The sequence below is a fragment of the Triticum dicoccoides genome, chromosome 2B (genome assembly GCF_002162155.2).
Source record: "Triticum dicoccoides isolate Atlit2015 ecotype Zavitan chromosome 2B, WEW_v2.0, whole genome shotgun sequence".
NCBI lineage: Eukaryota > Viridiplantae > Streptophyta > Magnoliopsida > Poales > Poaceae > Triticum > Triticum dicoccoides.
In genome coordinates, this window is record NC_041383.1 from 168272738 (window position 1) to 168291882 (window position 19145).

Here is a 19145-nt window from a genome sequence, read left to right on the forward strand (position 1 = left end):
ATCTGAACAAACTCCTGTACGCGATCAGGGAGTCGCGATCCTGCTATATAACACGAAGCCGTCGCCCAGAACAAGGTACGACGTTCCAACCATTGTGTTTCACATGGTATCAGAGCCTAACTCCTCCATCGCATCTAGCCATCAGAAAAGCTTCCGCCATGGCCTCGTCCTCCACCACCAACCCTGGTCTCTCCGGCCAGATCACCGAGAAGCTTACCCGCACCAACTTCATCCTCTGGCGGACACAGATCATGCCTCAGCTTCGTGGTGCAGGCGTCTTCGGCTATGTGGATGGCAGCACGCCAGAGCCACCCAAGGTCGTCGTCAACAAGGACAAAGACGGGAAGGAGGTCATCACACCCAATCCCCCTCACCCGATATGGTTCCGGGAAGATCAGCAGGTACTAGGTTATCTTCTGAATAATCTATCCAAGGAGGTGCTCGTGCAGGTGACTTCGATCGCCCATGCCCACGAGTTGTGGATAGCGGTGGCAAACATGTTTTCATCCCAGTCGCTGTCACGCATCCACAACATCCGCATCACGCTGTCCAATGCACAGAAGGGGACCCAGTCCGTCACGGTGTTCTTTGCGCACAAGCGCTCCGTCGCCGACGAGCTGGCCGCGGCGGGCAAGCCTCTCGGAGACAACGAGCTCATATCCTACATCCTTGCCGGCTTGGACATGTAGTATAAGCCTCTCGTCTCTGCCCTCGACGCCCGCAGCTCGCCTGTCACCCTTGACGAACTATATGATCAGATGAGTAACTTCGATCAGAGGGTGGCCTTGTTCCAGGGTGCAAACGATGGCTTCAAGTCTTCTGCCAACACCGCTATGCGTGGCCGCAATGGTGGCTCACGCTACCGCGGACCGCCGCGCGGGAAGGGCAAGAGTGCAGGAGGCACCAACTACAACAACCCTCGCAGCAACGCTCCTCGCAGGAACAGCAGCAACAGCGGCGGTCGGCCCTCCTCCAACAACAACGGGGGCCGCCGCAACAACTCCACCAAGCGCCCTGACACCGTCTGTTGTCAGATCTGCGGCAAGCCTGGCCATTCAGCCAAGGACTACTGGTACAGATTTGATGAAGATGAAGATTCATCTCAAGATGAGAAGATGGCGGGTGCGGAAGATGGACCATACGGCATGGACATAAACTGGTATGTGGATAGTGGAGCCACGAACCACATCACCGGTGAACTCGAGAAGGTGACCATGCGGGAAAAGTACCGCGGGCAAGATCACATCCACACTGCTAGTGGAGAAGGTATGAAGATCAGTCACAATGGTCACTCAATTATTAAAACCCCTCGTAGAAAAATTCATCTTGGAAAATTTTTGCATGTTCCTAGTGCCTCGATGAACCTTCTCTCCATTCATCGCATCGCCATTGATAATCATGTATTCCTTGAATTTCACCCCTTCTTCTTTTTGATCAAGGATCAGGCAACGAGGATGGTTCTGTATCGAGGTAGATGTGTTCATGGGCTTTACCCGTTGATTCTGGAGGTTTGAAGATTCAATAAACAAGTTTTTAGTACCACCAAACTATTGTCTACATGGTGGCATGATCATTTAGGACATGCATCTTTTTCTTCAGTTGAGAAATTGCTTAGGAAAGATAAGCTCCCATTTGTTCGAGAGCGCAATGTTAAAACAATTTGTGATTCATGCCAGAGAGCCAAAAGTCATCAACTACCTTATCCCGTGTCTACTAGTATTTCTACCAAACCATTGCAACTCATTTTTTCTGATGTTTGGGGTCCTGCACCCTCCTCTGTTGGTAGACATACATACTACGTGAGTTTCATTGACGACTATAGCAAATACTCATGGATCTATCTTCTAAAGAAAATATCAGATGTGTTTCAAGTCTTTAAAAACTTTCAAGCTCTTGTTGAGCGAAAATTTGATAGCAAAATCATAGCCATCCAGTCTGACTGGGGCGGGGAGTATAAAAAACTCAACTCCTTCTTTCAAGAACTTGGCATATCTCACCATGTCTCTCCTCACGCTCACAGCAAAACGGGTCTGCAGAACACAAACACAGACACGTCGTAGAGGTTGGTCTTGCTCTTTTGGTTGGCGCATCTATGCCCCTCAAATTTTGGGATGAGGCATTTCTCACCGCCATCCATCTTATCAACATACTGCCTAGTCGTGTCATAAATAATGAAACTCCAACTGAAAGGCTTCTTCAAGTCAAACCAGACTACAGAACTCTCCGTCTGTTTGGATGCGCCTGTTGGCCCAATCTCAGGCCATACAACAATCGCAAGCTCATGTTCCGCTCAAAATAGTGTGCCTTCATCGGATATAGTGCTCAACACAAAGAGGTGAAGTGTCTTGACATATCCATCGGACGTGTCTATATCTCCCATGACATCGTGTTCGGCGAAACAAAATTCCCCTTTGCCGATCTCCATCCAAACGCCGGTGCCCTACTTCGCAAAGACTTACTCTTGCCATCTCATCTTACCGGTCTTGAGCATGGGGAAAATAATTGTGATGATTCTTTGTTGACTAATCCTCATAACCGTGCGCATGAGCATTGTGATGATGCAGATACATCTCAGGAAGAAGAAGGAGAATAAACTACTGAAAACGATGAAGAAACAGCCCTCAACAGGAATGATTTCATGTGTCCTGCGTTGGGGGGCATATCTCCCTCTGGATCAGGGCTGCAGCAGCTCAACAACCAATCTTCCTCGGGATCGGCGCGGCTGCAGGACGTCAGCGCCACAGAAACCGCACCGTCATCTGCCAGGCGCGATACTGCTGACTTGGCGGTCGACACGCGGCCTGGTGTGGCTCGCTTCGGCCTGGCATCTGGCCTGTACCAATCATCAACGCCCATGCGGCCCACTGCGGCTCGCTGGCCCGCTGGTGGGCCCTTCCACTAAACTCGGCGCTCGCGGTCCAGTGCGGATCTGACAGGCGATCGATCTAATGCTGCTACGGACGCAGGCACATGATCCGGCACAGCTCCAACTAGGCCCACACCATCATTGCAGCATGATGGGCCTGCTGCAGACTCGGGATACGGCACAGGATCTTCTGTGTCGCCTTCCTCCACTCCGCCAACTGCAGATGCTGCAGAAAATCCTGCTCCACCGGGGGAATCTGCCTCGGGATCGCTGGGATCTCCAGCTGTCGGATCATCTGCGCCAGTTCCTCTTCAGCCACGTACACGCCTTTAAAAAGGGGTAATCCAGCCTATCAATTACAAGCATGTAACTAAATTTGGTCTAGCATGTTCTATAGGAGAACCAAACTCTCTCGATGAAGCACTTGGAGATGCTCATTGGAAGAAGGCTATGGAGGAAGAATATGTGGCACTTTAGAAAAATAAACTTGGCACCTGATTCCGACACCACAAGGTAAAATTTTAATTGACTTAAAGTGGGTCTACAGATTAAAAGAAAATCCGATGGAACCATAGACCGCTACAAAGCAAGACCTGTTGCCAAAGGTTTTAAGCAACGGTATGGCATAGACTATGAGGACACCTTTAGTCCTGTTGTTAAAGCTGCTACTATCCGTCTTGTCCTATCTATTGTTGTTTCTAGGGGTGGAGCCTTAGACAGCTAGATGTGCAGAATGCGTTTCTTCATGGTATTCTGGAGGAGGAAGTGTACATGAAACAACCTCCTGGGTTCATCGACAAAAACTCACCCTTCCACGCATGTAAGCTTGATAAAGCCCTTTATGGATTGGAGCAGGATCCTAGGGCGTGGTATTCACATCTCAGTCAGAAACTGCAAGCACTTGTTTTTGTCTCTTCCAAGTCTGATACGTCACTGTTTATTTACAACAAGTTCAATACATCCATATTTGTGCTCATTTATGTTGATGATATTATTGTCACAAGTTCATCTGATGAGGTAGTGCCAGGACTGTTGAAGGATTTGAGTGCTGAGTTTGCTCTCAAGGATCTGGGATATTTACACTTCTTCTTAGGCATTGAAGTAAAGAAGCTTGGAGATAGTCTGCATCTCTCCCAGGAAAAATATGTTGCTGATTTGGTAAGAAGAGTTGGTCTGAAAGAGTGTAAACCTTCACCAACTCCCTTGTCTAGCACAGAAAAATTATCCCTTGTAGAAGAAAATACACTGAGTTAAGATGACAGCACCAGGTACAGAAGCTTAGTTGGAGCACTTCAGTGCTTCACTCTAACATGGTCTGATATCTCCTTTGCTCATAATAAAGTGTGCCAATTCCTTCATGCACCTACCACAGTTCACTGGACTTCCGCCAAGCGTATAGTGAGCAAAAATATTATGAGCATTGGTCTCACTTTCAGCAGATCTTCATCTACTCTTGTCAGTGCTTTTTCTGACTCTGACTGGGCAGGTTGTTTGGATGACAGACGCTCTACTGGTGGGTTTGTTGTATTCTTTGGACCCAATCTCATATCTTGGTGTGCAAAGAAACAAGCTATTGTGTCAAGATCAAGTACGGAAGCTGAATACAAAGCAGTTGCAAATGCTACAGTAGAGATCATTTGGGTTCAGTCCATGTTAAAGGAACTTGGTGTGAAATGCACTCAGGCTCCATGCCTATGGCGTGACAATTTGGGTGCAACATATTTATCTGCTAAACCTGTCTTTCATGCACGAACAAAACACATTGAGATAGATTTCCATTTTGTCAGAGAAAGAGTTGCTAATAGACAATTGGAGTCGTTTTGTGCACTCCAGAGAACAGGTCACAGATGGTTTCACAAAGCCGCTGCCCACAAGGAACTTTGAAGAATTCAAGCGTAATCTCAACTTACAAAGTTGTGATTAAGGGAGGGCGTTAAACGTATGTGCCAAGGAGGCCTCGATCCCTTGGCGCACTGCAGGTAGCTAGGTTGTTAGGATTTGGTCTTATCTCTCTGTAACCTCCTAGTCTATCTCTTGTGATACAAGTTGTAATCTGAACAAACTCATGTACGCGATCAGGGAGTCGCGACCCTGCTATATAACATGAAGCCGTCGCCCAGAACAGGGTACGACGTTCCAACCATTGTGTTTCACACCATGAATATTTTGAACATGTCAGCTTTTCAGGTGCTCTTATATAATTTTAGCTGCAATATTTGATTCTTGTAATTTCCTATTATGTAATTATTATGACAATCTTATCTTCCATTTATGAAAGAAACGTTTAGAAAAAAAGAAGTATGAAAGCAACCAGCTATTTTCTTTGACCTGAATGCATCCGTAAAAAAGTATTCATTAGTTCATGGTGACTTAAATATGATTTCATATGACCTGCAAAAAAAGGATTTCATACATATTTCAAAGTTCTAAACTGCCATAACTTTTTAGAGATCCTTGCTTCCCCCTTCAGTTCCAACAATAATGCAAAATCTATGTGATTGTTAGCCCTTTTCACATTATCTTTCAACATGACCTTTTTGTAAGTAATTTATCCTCTGTTTTTATTTTATTTTTGCTTTTCAGAGCGATGAGATGACAGGCACTACTTCCAGTAAGGTCAAGAAAATCCATACACAAGGTACTCAGGGTTCTGCACGGGATACGGTGCATGCTGAAGAAACAAAAATGAGGGAGACCATTCATTTTGAATGAGATCTGATGCATGATCCAATACAATAGCAACTAGTCAGACATGAATTGGTAACTTCATCGAATTGAAGAACACTAGCAGTGAAGCATCTGCATTTCAGTAGCAGGGGAACAAGTCAGCCCACCTAGAAGCGGCATCACCATTACAAGTGGTAATATCAAAAATTTAACTTCTTTTTGAAGTAAATGATAGGTATCTCTCGCGCCAACACCTTCTCCCAAAAAAAAGACATATCTGATGTTAAATACCCAGATTGTTCCCTCAAAAGAAAAAATACCTAGATTGTCAGTACGGATGTAAACTGCACACTGTTTAAGCCCACTTAACGGTCAAAAAGTTCAAGAAAGATTTTTTTTCTGGAAAATGAACTATCGAGCCATCAAAAAAATGGTCGGGCTTTGCGGCACCGTTTATCACATCATTTATATTCCTAATTGTCAGGAATGCTTTCACTATTTATCACAAGTTCTTTTATGTTGGTTGATTGCTTTCCCACTAGTAGAAAACAAGGCTTTGGTTGAGACCTGGGTAAGGATATTAATCCCGGTTCACTCACGAACTGGGACCAAAGGGGGCATTAGTCCCGGTTCGTGAGGCCAGGGCGCCAGCCGGGCCTCGGGGGCCATTGGTCCCGATTCCAGACACGAACCAGGACCAATGGGCCTCGCTCCTGGCCCACCACCATTAGTCCCAGTTGGTGTCTTGAACCGGGACCAAAGGTTGTCCTTTAGTCCCGGTTTTAGCCACGAACCGGGACTAAAGAGAGGACTATATATACCCCCGCCCCTGCCCGCCAACAGAGCCAGTGCTCTATTTTTTTGGCTGGCCGTGGGAGGGGTTTGTGATGCTCTAGCTCACCTCCTATGCACATGAGGTGTTCGATGAAATGCCCGAGCCACACTTAAGTTTTCTCCTCTCGAAGCTCCTTGTCTAAACTCCATTTTCCTCAAGATTTGTCTATGTTTGGTGGTCCGTCCTGTCCCGTCCCCTTCCTTACCACCATCGATCACCCGCGTCGATCTCGTCGACGGCACCACCGTGGTGAGCCTCTTGTTATTATCTTCTTTCTAAAAGAAAAAAATTCTACTTGTATGATTTAGATAGATACTTGTATAATTTTCTTCCTTTTATTATTGTTTGTTATTATATAGTGCGATGGTTTTGGTATCCGCCTCCGTCGACCATCATCCTGTCTATGATTCAGATGTGGTGTGTGTGTGTGTGTGTGTGTGTGTGTAATCTTTTATAACTATTTGTTTCATATAGTGTTTATGACAATTATGCCGACCAATGTGACATAGATGTTTTTATCTAGGAGGTATGTGAACTAGAAATTCTAACCGACCCTATAGTTGAGAGGTTAAATTTAGTTGAAAAAGAAAACAATTACTTGAAGAAAAAATTGAAAATAATTGAGGAGGAGAAGATGAGATTGGAGTTGCATGTTGCGGATGTCATCGATGATCACAAGATCAAGATGGATGCAATGTGCTTGAAGATTAGAAAGATTAGAAAATATGTCATTCATACTGAGGCTTGATATCATTATGTCGTTGGATCAATTATTACCTTAGTTGCAATTATGATCGCATATGTTGTTGCATTGAAATGTTTTACATAGTTTCAATGTATGGTTTAACTAAATGCTCTAGAGAGCTATATGTTGTTTAACGAGAACTATGTATGAACTTTATGTATTTATTTTTTTAGTAATAACATTTGATCACTACTGTATTTTAGTTTTAATGCGATAATGAACTTCTATTAATGATGTGGCTTTGAATGGTGCCTTTTGAACACACAAAAAGTCTGGAGTTCAAATAAGTTCAAAAAAATGAAATCTCTTTGTAATTGATGAGTTTCCGTCCGAAACCCTGATACTTCGAAAGAGATTGTCCATTTTGTACACGAAGTGCATCCAGGTTTTGCCGTAACCCTCTCAACTTTTTAGTGATGATACCATGCCAACTTTCAACCTTTCAAGAGTCCATTTGTAGTGCTTTTCAATTTCAGGGTCATTTAGCTAAAAAAGATCAGTAAATGCATGAAAAATACCAAATGGAGTCAGAAAGGGTTGAAAATTTTTGATGTGGCTTTGAATGGTGCATTTTGAACACACAAAAAGTCTGGATTTCAAATAAATTCAAAAAATGAAATCCCTTTGCAACACATGAGTTCTCGTCTGAAACCCTGATACTTCTAAAGAGATCGTCTATTTTATACACGAAGTGCATCCAACTTTTGTCGTAACCCTCTCAACTTTTTAGAACATGTTATGTGGGTGAAATAATGATACCATGCCAACCTTTTCAGAGTTCATTTGTAGTGCTTTTCAATTTCAGGGTCATTTAGCTAAAAAATCTGTAAATGCATGAAAAATACCAAATAAAGTTAGAAAGGGTTGAAAATTGATGATGTAGCGTTGAATGGTGCATTTTGAACACACAAAAAGTCTGGAGTTCAAATATGTTCAAAAAAATGAAATCCCTTTGTAACAAATGAGTTTTCGTCCAAAACTCTGATACTTCGAAAGAGATTGTCCATTTTGTACACGAAGTGCATCCAGGTTTTGCCGTAACCCTCTCAACTATTTAGTACATGCTATGTGGGTGAAATGATGATACCATGCCAACTTGCAACCTTTTCAGAGTTTATTTGTAGTGCTTTTCAATTTTAGGGTCATTTAGCTTAAAAAATCAGTAAATGCATGAAAAATACCAAATAAAGTCGGAAAGGGTTGAAAATTGATGATGTGGCTTTGAATGGTGCATTTTGAAAAAACAATAGGAGTTCAAATAAGTTCAAATAATGAAATCCCTTTGTAACAGATGAGTTTTCGTCCGAAAACCTGATACTTCGAAAGAGATTGTCCATTTTGTACACGAAGTGCATCCAGTTTTTGTTGTAACGCTCTCAAGTTTTTATATCATGTCATGTGGGTGAAATTATGATACCATGCCAACTTTCAACCTTTTCAGAGTTCATTTGTAGTGCTTATCAATTTCAGGGTCATTTAGCTTAAAAACCAGTAAATGCATGAAAAATACCAAATGAGGTCAGAAAGGGTTGAAAATTGATGATGTGGCTTTGAATGGTTTTGAATGGTGCATTTTCAACTTCAGGGTCATTTAGCTCAAAGAATGAACTAATAGCAAAAAGAATGAAATAGAAAACTTTTATGAAACTCTAATAGCAAAAAGAATAAACTAAAAATAATTAATTAAATTATTCTGTTATGATCAACTAAAACAAAACTATAATATTCTTCAATAGCAAAAAGAATCAACTAAAAAGCTTTTATAAAACTCTAATAGGAAAAGGAATCAACTAAAAAGATTTTAAAACCTCTAGTATTTTTTAAACTAAAATTATATAAAATTTATACAACTAAAATTATCAAAGTAATTTTTGTTCAAAACATTAATAGGAAAAAGAATTTTCATAAAGAATTTTTTTGTTAGAAACTTTAATACTAAAATAACAAAATATGTTTTTGATTAAAAAAGACATTTAAAATAACCTAAAAAATACCAAATTGAATATAATGGTAAAACACAGTAATATTAAATAGCAGGAAAAACAATCACTCAAAAATCTATTTTTATAGTAAAGCTATTCACAAACTAGTGATTCACACAAATTTCAAAGAATTCAAATTTAAACTATTCAAATTTGAAAAACTAATGGCACTAACAGAAAGTTTATAATATTTGTGACATAAAAGCAAAAAGAATCACTGAAAAACTATAAGTATTTAGCTATAAGTAAAAGCAAAAGAAATAAATAAAGTAAAAAAACAAAACAAAAAACTGGAAAAAATAAAAAAAAGGCCACCTACTGGGCCACCACTGCTTGAATACGATTAGAAACCCAACCAGCTAGTTGGGCCAGGATTCAGGCCCGCAGCAGGCCAAGTAGGCCCATAGGCAAAGGGGTGTGAGATTAGGTCCGTAAGCCTGGAGTTGAGAGGAGCTTGAGAGGGTTGGCGCAGCAGCGCTTCTAAACCACTCTCGAGCCCTCTCAGCTAGCGAGGTGGGACTAAACATTTGGCCCCGGGCAGCACCCTCCTTTCGTCCCGGTTGGTGGCACAAACCGGGACCAATACCCACCTTTGGTCCCGGTTCGTGCCACCAACCGAGACCAATGCACACCTATGGACCCGGTTCTAGCCACCAACCGGGACCAAAGGTCTGTGCTTCCCACCCTTTTGGCTACTGAAAATTGACCTTTGGTCCTGGTTTGTGTCAGGAACTGGGACTAAAGGTAGGTATTGATCCCGGTTTGTGCTACGAACTGGGACTAAAGGCTTTCTTATATAAGTGGCACTTAAGAATTTTTTTCCCATTCTCCCTCGACGCCAATGCCCCTGCGCCCGGATGCCGCCTGGCTGATCCTCGTCGCCGCCGCCGTCGCCGACGCCTCCCCGACCTCGTTGTCGCCTCCTCGACGCCTCCCCGCGCCCCTGCCCTGCCTCGCGCCTCTGCCAGCCCCGACCTCGCCATTGCCAACCGCTCCTCGTTACCGGCGCCGCCCCAAGTGAGCACCCCACCTTCCCCCCTGCCCCGCCGCCCGCTGCAACTTTTTTATTCTTATAAATTTTAAGTAAATGGATATGCATGTATGCATATTGTTCATATGGATGTATGTTGATGTATGTTGATATATGGATGTATGCATAAATGGATATGTATGCATATTGTTTTAGTAAATGGATATGTATGCATATATTTTCATAATTTTTCATACTTTTTTTTCATATATATGATGATTTTTTTTGTTTGTAGATGACCATATATGATGTTTTTTTGTTCATACATGATCATATGATGTTTTGAAAAGATTAGAATTGTTATACAAAAAATGGTGCATATGATCATGATTTGCTTCCAAAGATATATACTTTGCTTCTAAATTGTTATCAGTGAATTGCTTCCAAACGAACATATATTTGCTTCCATGAAAAGGGAAAAAGAGTTATATTTTAAATTTCATGGGGATATATTTGCATATGATATGTCCTATGTTTTGCCGGAGTGTTGATTCATTTCCATTCCGGCAAATTTCAGGCGCTTGATATGTCCTATTTTAGCAAGGTTCATGCCAGATTTTTCCGTGAATTAAGCATGACTTGTGCTAGAATATGTAGGAAATATCGAGTGCCCCGGATTTTCAAGAAAGAGAATTAAACGACATTTCGAGTTGACTTTAAGTCTGTCGGGGCTCCATACATGACAGTCAAAAAATCAATGAGGGGAGAGTCTCCACCATATATGAGAGAAGAAGAATGCTGACTGTTGTCGTGGGGGTCGCTTTTCCTTCTTCTCCTTGTGTTAGACCTTTGTTATGCACTAGGGGAAGAAGGAGTAGCGACCATCATCGACGGTTGAAACATCGGTGAGGGAGTGTCCACCATATATGAGAGAAGAAGAATGCTGACTGTTGTTGTGGAGGACGCTTCTCCTTCTTCCCTTTGTGCTAGACCTTTGTTATGCACTAGGGGAAGAAGGAGTAGCAACCATCATCGATGGTTGAAAAATCGGTGAGGGAGTGTCCACCATATAGGAGAGAAGAAGAATGTCGGCTGTTGTTGTGGGGGTCGCTTCTCCTTCTTTTCCTTGTGCTAGATATTTTAATGCACTAGGGAAAGGAGGAGTAACGACCATCACCGACGGTCGCAATATAAGAGAGGGAGTGCCCACCATATACGTGAGATAAGAGTTTAGGAAGGAAGACTTGATAGACCTAAATTCAACCCGTTGCATATTGAGTAATAGTGATCTGTGTGTTGAGTTTCCTGGTAGTTGCCCTCGACTAATTTTCAATGTTTCAAACATGAACATAGGAAATGTTTGACGATGAAAGAGAATTTGTTATGTGCAAATACTGTGAAGACGAGCACGGCATGTGCGACAGGCCTCACCTAGTTGGTGGTAGGTGCTTCAGCATCATGCTGCATGAGACATTCGAAGTGGATACAGTAAGTCACAACGGCAACTCTTGTTTGGTAATCAAGCATGACTTCTACTTCTTTTGCTTCAACTTATAATTTTAATTTTTTACAATTCTACTAGCGTATCTTCTGCCATACAAGAATGTATGTCTTGGATAAGATTGGTTTCAGTACTATGGAAAGTATGGAGGTAAAGAGAGTTCACTTGAGGATCGAGCATCGTTATACTTTTGTCGTAAAATTACACAATGCAGACACCTACTCCTATTTTGAATGCAAAAATTAGAGAGCATTATGCAAGGCCTATGCATTTGAGCCTAATATGCTTGTCACATTTGATATTCGTCCGAAAGATGAAATTGAAGGTAATATCGACATCTGGGTCGATGTGCAGACGCCTCCAGTTCTACCATTATGTGAGTTTCTCAACCATATTTATTAAGTAATTTATATTGGTTATTTAAAAATAGTTGACAACTAATTTCTATTGACATCTTATTTCCATTCAAGCAAACACGTCCTGCGCTTGGTAGACAACACTTACTACTATCCCGGGGCTGGACTAAACTGCAAGGAGATAAGTCATTATGTTTCATGGCTTGAGGATCTTGATACTATCAAGACAGGTTATTTTCCTGGACTTCGAAATATTAGTACTAAAAACATGCGACCACTAGTCTGCGTATTGAACTACGATCACATCTATTTACGAAAGATGATAAGATTTTTACTTTTTGTCCTTAGTGCATCTTTTGCATACATTATTTTTTAAGCTAAACTTCCTTGCTAAGTATGTTACTATGATGTTCTCCAACAGGGACTCCTGATGAATGTTGTGCCTCATTGGATCGAGCCTGAAGGTCGCATGACAATGGTTATCTTACTGCCAAGATATCCTGCATTGTACATGAGTGCATTCATGATTTCTCAAAGCGAGCAAGCCTTAATAGTCAAAGACTGGAGCAAAATTGTGAACGATCACAGCAGAGCAATACTAGGGGGCAGCAATCAGAAGCGCAGTCCACAATTAGGAGATGGGTTCATCTGCATTCTCCAATATGATGGAGCAGGATTGCTACACATGTTTTATGCTATTTTACCTGAGAGAGAGCAGCAGGAGTGATTAGCTAGCTAGAATGAGTTTGAAGATGTTGATGTTCTACACTATGACTATGATGATTAAATAGCTAGTGTTGGTGGTAATGATGTTGGGGAACGTTGCAGAAAATTAAAAATTTTCCTACGGTTTCACCAAGATCCATCTATGAGTTCATCGAAGCAACGAGTCAAGGGGAAGAGTTTGCATCTACATACCACTTGTAGATCGAGTGCGGAAGCGTTCAAGGGGATGGTGATGATGGAGTCGTACTCGTCGTGATTCGGATCACCGATGACCAAGTGCTGAACGGACAGCACCTCCGCGTTCAACACACGTACGGGACGGACGACGTATCCTCCGTCTTGATCCAGCAAGGAGGAAGGAGAGGTTGAGGAAGGCAGCTCCAACGGCAGCACGACGGCGTGGTGTAGTTGGTGCAGAAGTACTCCGACAGGGCTTCGCCAAGCACGTACGGAGGAGGAGAGGTGTTGGGGAGGGGAGGGGTTGCGCCTTGAGTTCTGTTGTGTTGCAGCCCTCCCCTCACCCCTATATATATAGGGGAAGGGGCAAGGGGGGCCGGCCCCTTAGAGGGAAACCCTAAGGGGGGGCGGCGGCCAAGGGAGGGAGGCTTGCCCCCCAAGCTAGGGGGCGCCCCCTTTAGGGTTTCCCCCTCCCAAGCCCTAGCCGCATGGGCCATAGGAGGGGAGGCGCGCCCAGCCCACTAGGGGCTGGCTCCCTCTCCCACGCAGCCCATGTGGCCCCCCGGGAGGGGTGGCCCCTCCCAGTGGACCGTTGGAACCCTTCCGGTGGCCCCGGTACAATACCGGTATGCCACCGAAACTTTCCGGTATCCGTTTAACCACTTTCCTTATATAAATCTTTACCTCCGGACCATTCCGGAACTCCTCGTGACGTCTGGGATCTTATCCGGGACTCCGAACAACATTCGGTAATCACATACTTGTCTTCCTGATAACCCTAGCGTCACCGAACCTTAAGTGTGTAGACCCTACGGGTTCGGGAGACATGCAGACATGACCGAGACGACCTCAGGTCAATAACCAACAGCGGGATCTGGATACCCATGTTGGCTCCCACATGCTCCTCGATGTTTTCATCGGATGAACCACGATGTCGAGGATTCGATCAAACCCCGTATGCAATTCCCTTTGTCAGACGGTATGTTACTTGCCCGAGACTCGATCGTCGGTATCCCAATACCTCGTTCAGTCTCGTTACCGGCAAGTCACTTTACTCGTACCGTAATGCATGATCCCGTGACCAGACACTTGGCCACCTTGAGCTCATTATGATGATGCACTACCGAGTGGGCCCAGTGATACCTCTCCATAACACGGAGTGACAAATCCCAGTCTCGATCTGTGTCAACCCAACAGACACTTTCAGAGATACCTGTAATGCACCTTTATAGTCACCCAGTTACGTTGTGACGTTTGGTACACCCAAAGCACTCCTACGGTATCCGGGAGTTACACGATCTCATGGTCCAAGGAAGAGATACTTGACATTGGAAAAGCTCTAGCAAACGAACTAACCGACCTTTGTGCTATGCTTAGGATTGGGTCTTGTCCATCACATCATTCTCCTAATGATGTGATCCCGTTATCAACGACATCAAATGTCCATAGCCAGGAAACCATGACTATCTATTGATCACAACGAGCCAGTCAACTAGAGGCTCACTAGGGACATATTGAGGTCTATGTATTCACACGTGTATTATGATTTCCGGATAATACAGTTATAGCATGAATAAAAGACAACTATCATGAACAAAGAAATATAATAATAATTCTTTTATTATTGCCTCTAGGGCATATTTCCAACAGTCTCCCACTTGCACTAGAGTCAATAATCTAGTTACATTGTGATGAATCGAACACCCATAGAGTTCTGGTGATGATCATGTTTTGCTCGCGAGAGAGGTTTAGTCAATGGATCTGCGACATTCAAATCCGTATGTACTTTGCAAATTTCTATGTCTCCATCTTGAACATTTTCACGGATGGAGTTGAAACGACGCTTGATGTGCCTGGTCTTCTTGTGAAACCTGGGCTCCTTGGCAAGGGCAATAGCTCCAGTGTTGTCACAGAAGAGTTTGATCAGCCCCGATGCATTGGGTATGACTCCTAGGTCGGTGATGAACTCCTTCACCCAAATAGCTTCATGCGCTGCCTCCGAGGCTGCCATGTACTCCGCTTCACATGTAGATCCCGCCACCACGCTCTGCTTGCAGCTGCACCAGCTTACTGCTCCACCATTCAACATATACACGTATACGGTTTGTGACTTAGAGTCATCCAGACCTGTGTCGAAGCTAGCGTCGACGTAACCCTTTATGACGAGCTCTTCGTCACCTCCATAAACGAGAAACATGTCCTTTGTCCTTTTCAGGTACTTCAGGATATTCTTGACCGCTGTCCAGTGTTCCTCGCCAGGATTACTTTGGTACCTTCCTACCAAACTTACGGCAAGGTTTACATCAGGTCTGGTACACAGCATGGCATACATAATAGATCCTATGGCTGAAGCATAGGGGATGACACTCATCTCTTCTATATCTTTTGCCGTGGTCGGGCATTGAGCCGAGCTCAATCTCACACCTTGCAATACAGGCAAGAATCCCTTCTTGGACTGATCCATTTTGAACTTCTTCAAAATTTTATCAAGGTATGTGCTTTGTGAAAGACCTATGAGGCGTCTCGATCTATTTCTATAGATCTTGATGCCTAATATATAAGCAACTTCTCCAAGGTCCTTCATTGAAAAACACTTATTCAAGTAGGCCTTAATGCTGTCCAAGAATTCTATATCATTTCCCATCAAAAGTATGTCATCTACATATAATATGAGAAATGCTACAGAGCTCCCACTCACTTTCTTGTAAACACGGGCTTCTCCATAAGTCTGCATAAACCCAAACGCTTTGATCATCTCATCAAAGTGAATGTTCCAACTCCGAGATGCTAGCACCAGCCCATAAATGGATCGCTGGAGCTTGCATACTTTGTTAGCGTTCTTAGGATCGACAAAACCTTCCGGCTGCATCATATACAGTTCTTCCTTAAGATAACCGTTAAGGAATGCCGTTTTGACGTCCATCTGCCATATCTCATAATCATAGTATGCGGCAATTGCTAACATGATTCGGACGGACTTAAGCTTCGCTACGGGAGAGAAAGTCTCATCGTAGTCAATCCCTTGAACTTGCCGATAACCCTTAGCGACAAGTTGAGCTTTATGGATGGTAACATTACCATCCGCGTCCGTCTTCTTCTTAAAGATCCATTTGTTTTCTATCGCTCGCCGATCATCGGGCAAGTCAGTCAAAGTCCATACTTTGTTTTCATACATGGATTCTATCTCGGATTTCATGGCTTCTAGCCATTTGTTGGAATCTGGACCCGCCACAGCTTCTTCATAGTTCGAAGGTTCACCGTTGTCTAACAACATGATTTCCAGGACAGGGTTGCCGTACCACTCTGGTGCGGAACGTGTCCTTGTGGACCTACGAAGTTCAGTAGCAACTTGATCCGAAGTACCTTGATCGTCATCATTATTTTCCTCTTCAGTTGGTGTAGGCATCACAGGAACATCTTCCTGAGCTGCACTACTGTCCCGCTCAAGAGGTAGTACTTCATCGAGTTCTACTTTCCTCCCACTTACTTCTTTCGAGAGAAACTCTTTTTCCAGAAAGGATCCGTTCTTGGCAACAAAGATCTTGCCCTTGGATCTTAAGTAGAAGGTATACCCAATGGTTTCCTTAGGGTATCCTATGAAGACGCATTTTTCCGACTTGGGTTCAAGCTTTTCTGGTTGAAGTTTCTTGACATAAGCATCGCATCCCCAAACTTTTAGAAACGACAGCTTAGGTTTCTTCCCAAACCATAATTCATACAGTGTCGTCTCAACGGATTTAGACGGTGCCCTATTTAAAGTGAATCTAGCTGTCTCTAGAGCGTATCCCCAAAATGATAGTGGTAAATCGGTAAGAGACATCATAGACCGCACCATATCTAATAGAGTGCGATTACGACATTCGGACACACCGTTACGCTGAGGTGTTCCAGACGGCGTGAGTTGTGAAACGATTCCACATTTCCTTAAGTGTGTACCAAATTCGTGACTTAAGTATTCTCCTCCACGATCTGATCGTAGGAATTTTATCTTTCGGTCACATTGATTCTCTACCTCATTCTGAAATTCCTTGAACTTTTCAAAGGTCTCAGACTTGTGTTTCATTAAGTAGACATACCCATATCTACTCAAGTCATCAGTGAGAGTGAGAACATAACGATATCCTCCGCGAGCCTCAACACTCATTGGACCGCACACATCGGTATGTATGATTTCCAACAAGTTGGTTGCTCGCTCCATTGTTCCGGAGAACAGAGTCTTGGTCATCTTGCCCATGAGGCATGGTTCGCATGTGTCAAATGATTCATAATCGAGAGACTCTAAAAGTCCATCGGCATGGAGCTTCTTCATGCGCTTGACACCAATGTGACCAAGGCGGTAGTGCCACAAGTATGTGGGACTATCGTTATCAACTTTATATCTTTTGGTATTCACGCTATGAATATGTGTAGTATTACGCTCGAGATTCATTAAGAATAAACCATTGACCATCGGAGCATGACCATAAAACATATCTCTCATATAAATCGAACAACCATTATTCTCAGACTTAAATGAGTAGTCATCTCGTATTAAATGAGATCCAGATACAATGTTCATGCTCAAACTTGGCACTAAATAACAATTATTAAGGTTCAAAACTAATCCCGTGGGTAAATGTAGAGGTAGCGTGCCGACGGCGATCACATCGACTCTGGAACCATTCCCGACGTGCATCGTCACCTCGTCCTTCGCCAGTCTCCGCTTATTCCGCAGCCCCTGCTGTGAGTTACAAATATGAGCAACGGCACCGGTATCAAATACCCAGGAGTTACTACGAGTACTGGTAAGGTACACATCAATTACATGTATATCAAATATACCTTTAGTGTTGCCGGCCTTCTTATCCGCTAAGTATTTGGGGCAGTTCCGCTTCCAGTGACCCTTCCCCTTGCAATAAAAGCACTCAGTCTCAGGCTTGGGTCCATTCTTTGACTTCTTCCCGGCAACTGACTTACCGGGCGCGGCAACCTCCTTGCCGTCCTTCTTGAAGTTCTTCTTACCCTTGCCCTTCTTGAACTTAGTGGTCTTATTGACCATCAACACTTGATGTTCTTTCTTGATTTCAACCTCTGCTGACTTCAGCATAGAAAATACTTCAGGAATGGTCTTTACCATCCCCTGCATATTGTAGTTCATCACAAAGCTCTTGTAGCTTGGTGGGAGCGACTGAAGGATTCTGTCAATGACTGCCTCATCAGGGAGGTTAATATTCAGCTGGGTCATACGGTTGTGCAACCCAGACATCTTGAGTATGTGCTCACTGACAGAACTATTTTCCTCCATCTTACAACTATAGAACTTGTCGGAGATGTCATGTCTCTCGACCCGGGCGTGAGCTTGGAAAACTAGTTTCAGCTCCTCGAACATCTCATATGCTCCGTGATGCTCAAAACGCTTTTGGAGCCCCGGTTCTAAGCTGTAAAGCATGCCGCACTGAACGAGGGAGTAATCATCAGCACGAGACTGCCAAGCATTCATAATGTCTTGGTTCTCTGGGACGGGAGCGTCACCTAGCGGTCCTTCTAGGACATATTGTTTCTTGGCAGCTATGAGGATGATCCTCAGGTTCCGGACCCAGTCCGTATAGTTGCTGCCATCATCTTTCAGCTTGGTTTTCTCTAGGAACGCGTTGAAGTTCATGTTGACATGAGCGTTGGCCATTTGATCTACAAGACATATTTGCAAAGGTTTTAGACTAAGTTCATGATAATTAAGTTCATCTAATCAAATTATTGAACTCCCACTCAAATTTGACATCCCTCTAGTCATCTAAGTGTTACACGATCCGAGTCGACTAGGCCGTGTCCGATCATCATGTGAGACGGACTAGTCATCGTCGGTGAACATTCTCATGTTGATCGTATCTTCCATACAACTCGTGTTCGACCTTTCGGTCTCCGTGTTCCGAGGCCATGTCTGTACATGCTAGGCTCGTCAAGTTAACCCTAAGTGTTTTTGCATGTGTAAAACTGTCTTACACCTGTTGTATGTGAACGTAAGGATCTATCACACCCGATCATCACGTGGTGCTTCAAAACGACGAACTTTAGCAACGGTGCACCAGTTAGGGGGGACACTTTCTTGAAATTGTTATAAGGGATCATCTTATTTACTACCGTCGATCTAAGTAAACAAGATGCATAAACATAATAAACATCACATGCAATTATATAAAGTAGTGACATGATATGGCCAATATCATATAGCTCCTTTGATCTTCATCTTCGGGGCTCCATGATCATCTTGTCACCGGCATGACACCATGATCTCCATCATCATGATCTCCATCATCGTGTCTTCATGAAGTTGTCACGCCAAC

General features: G+C 43.4%; 1 pseudogene; it reads left to right on the top strand.

Annotated features, from left to right (window-relative positions):
* The first annotated feature begins 635 nt into the window (after positions 1 to 635).
* Positions 636 to 774, top strand: LOC119266303 (annotated as a pseudogene).
* Positions 775 to 19145: the final 18371 nt, after the last annotated feature.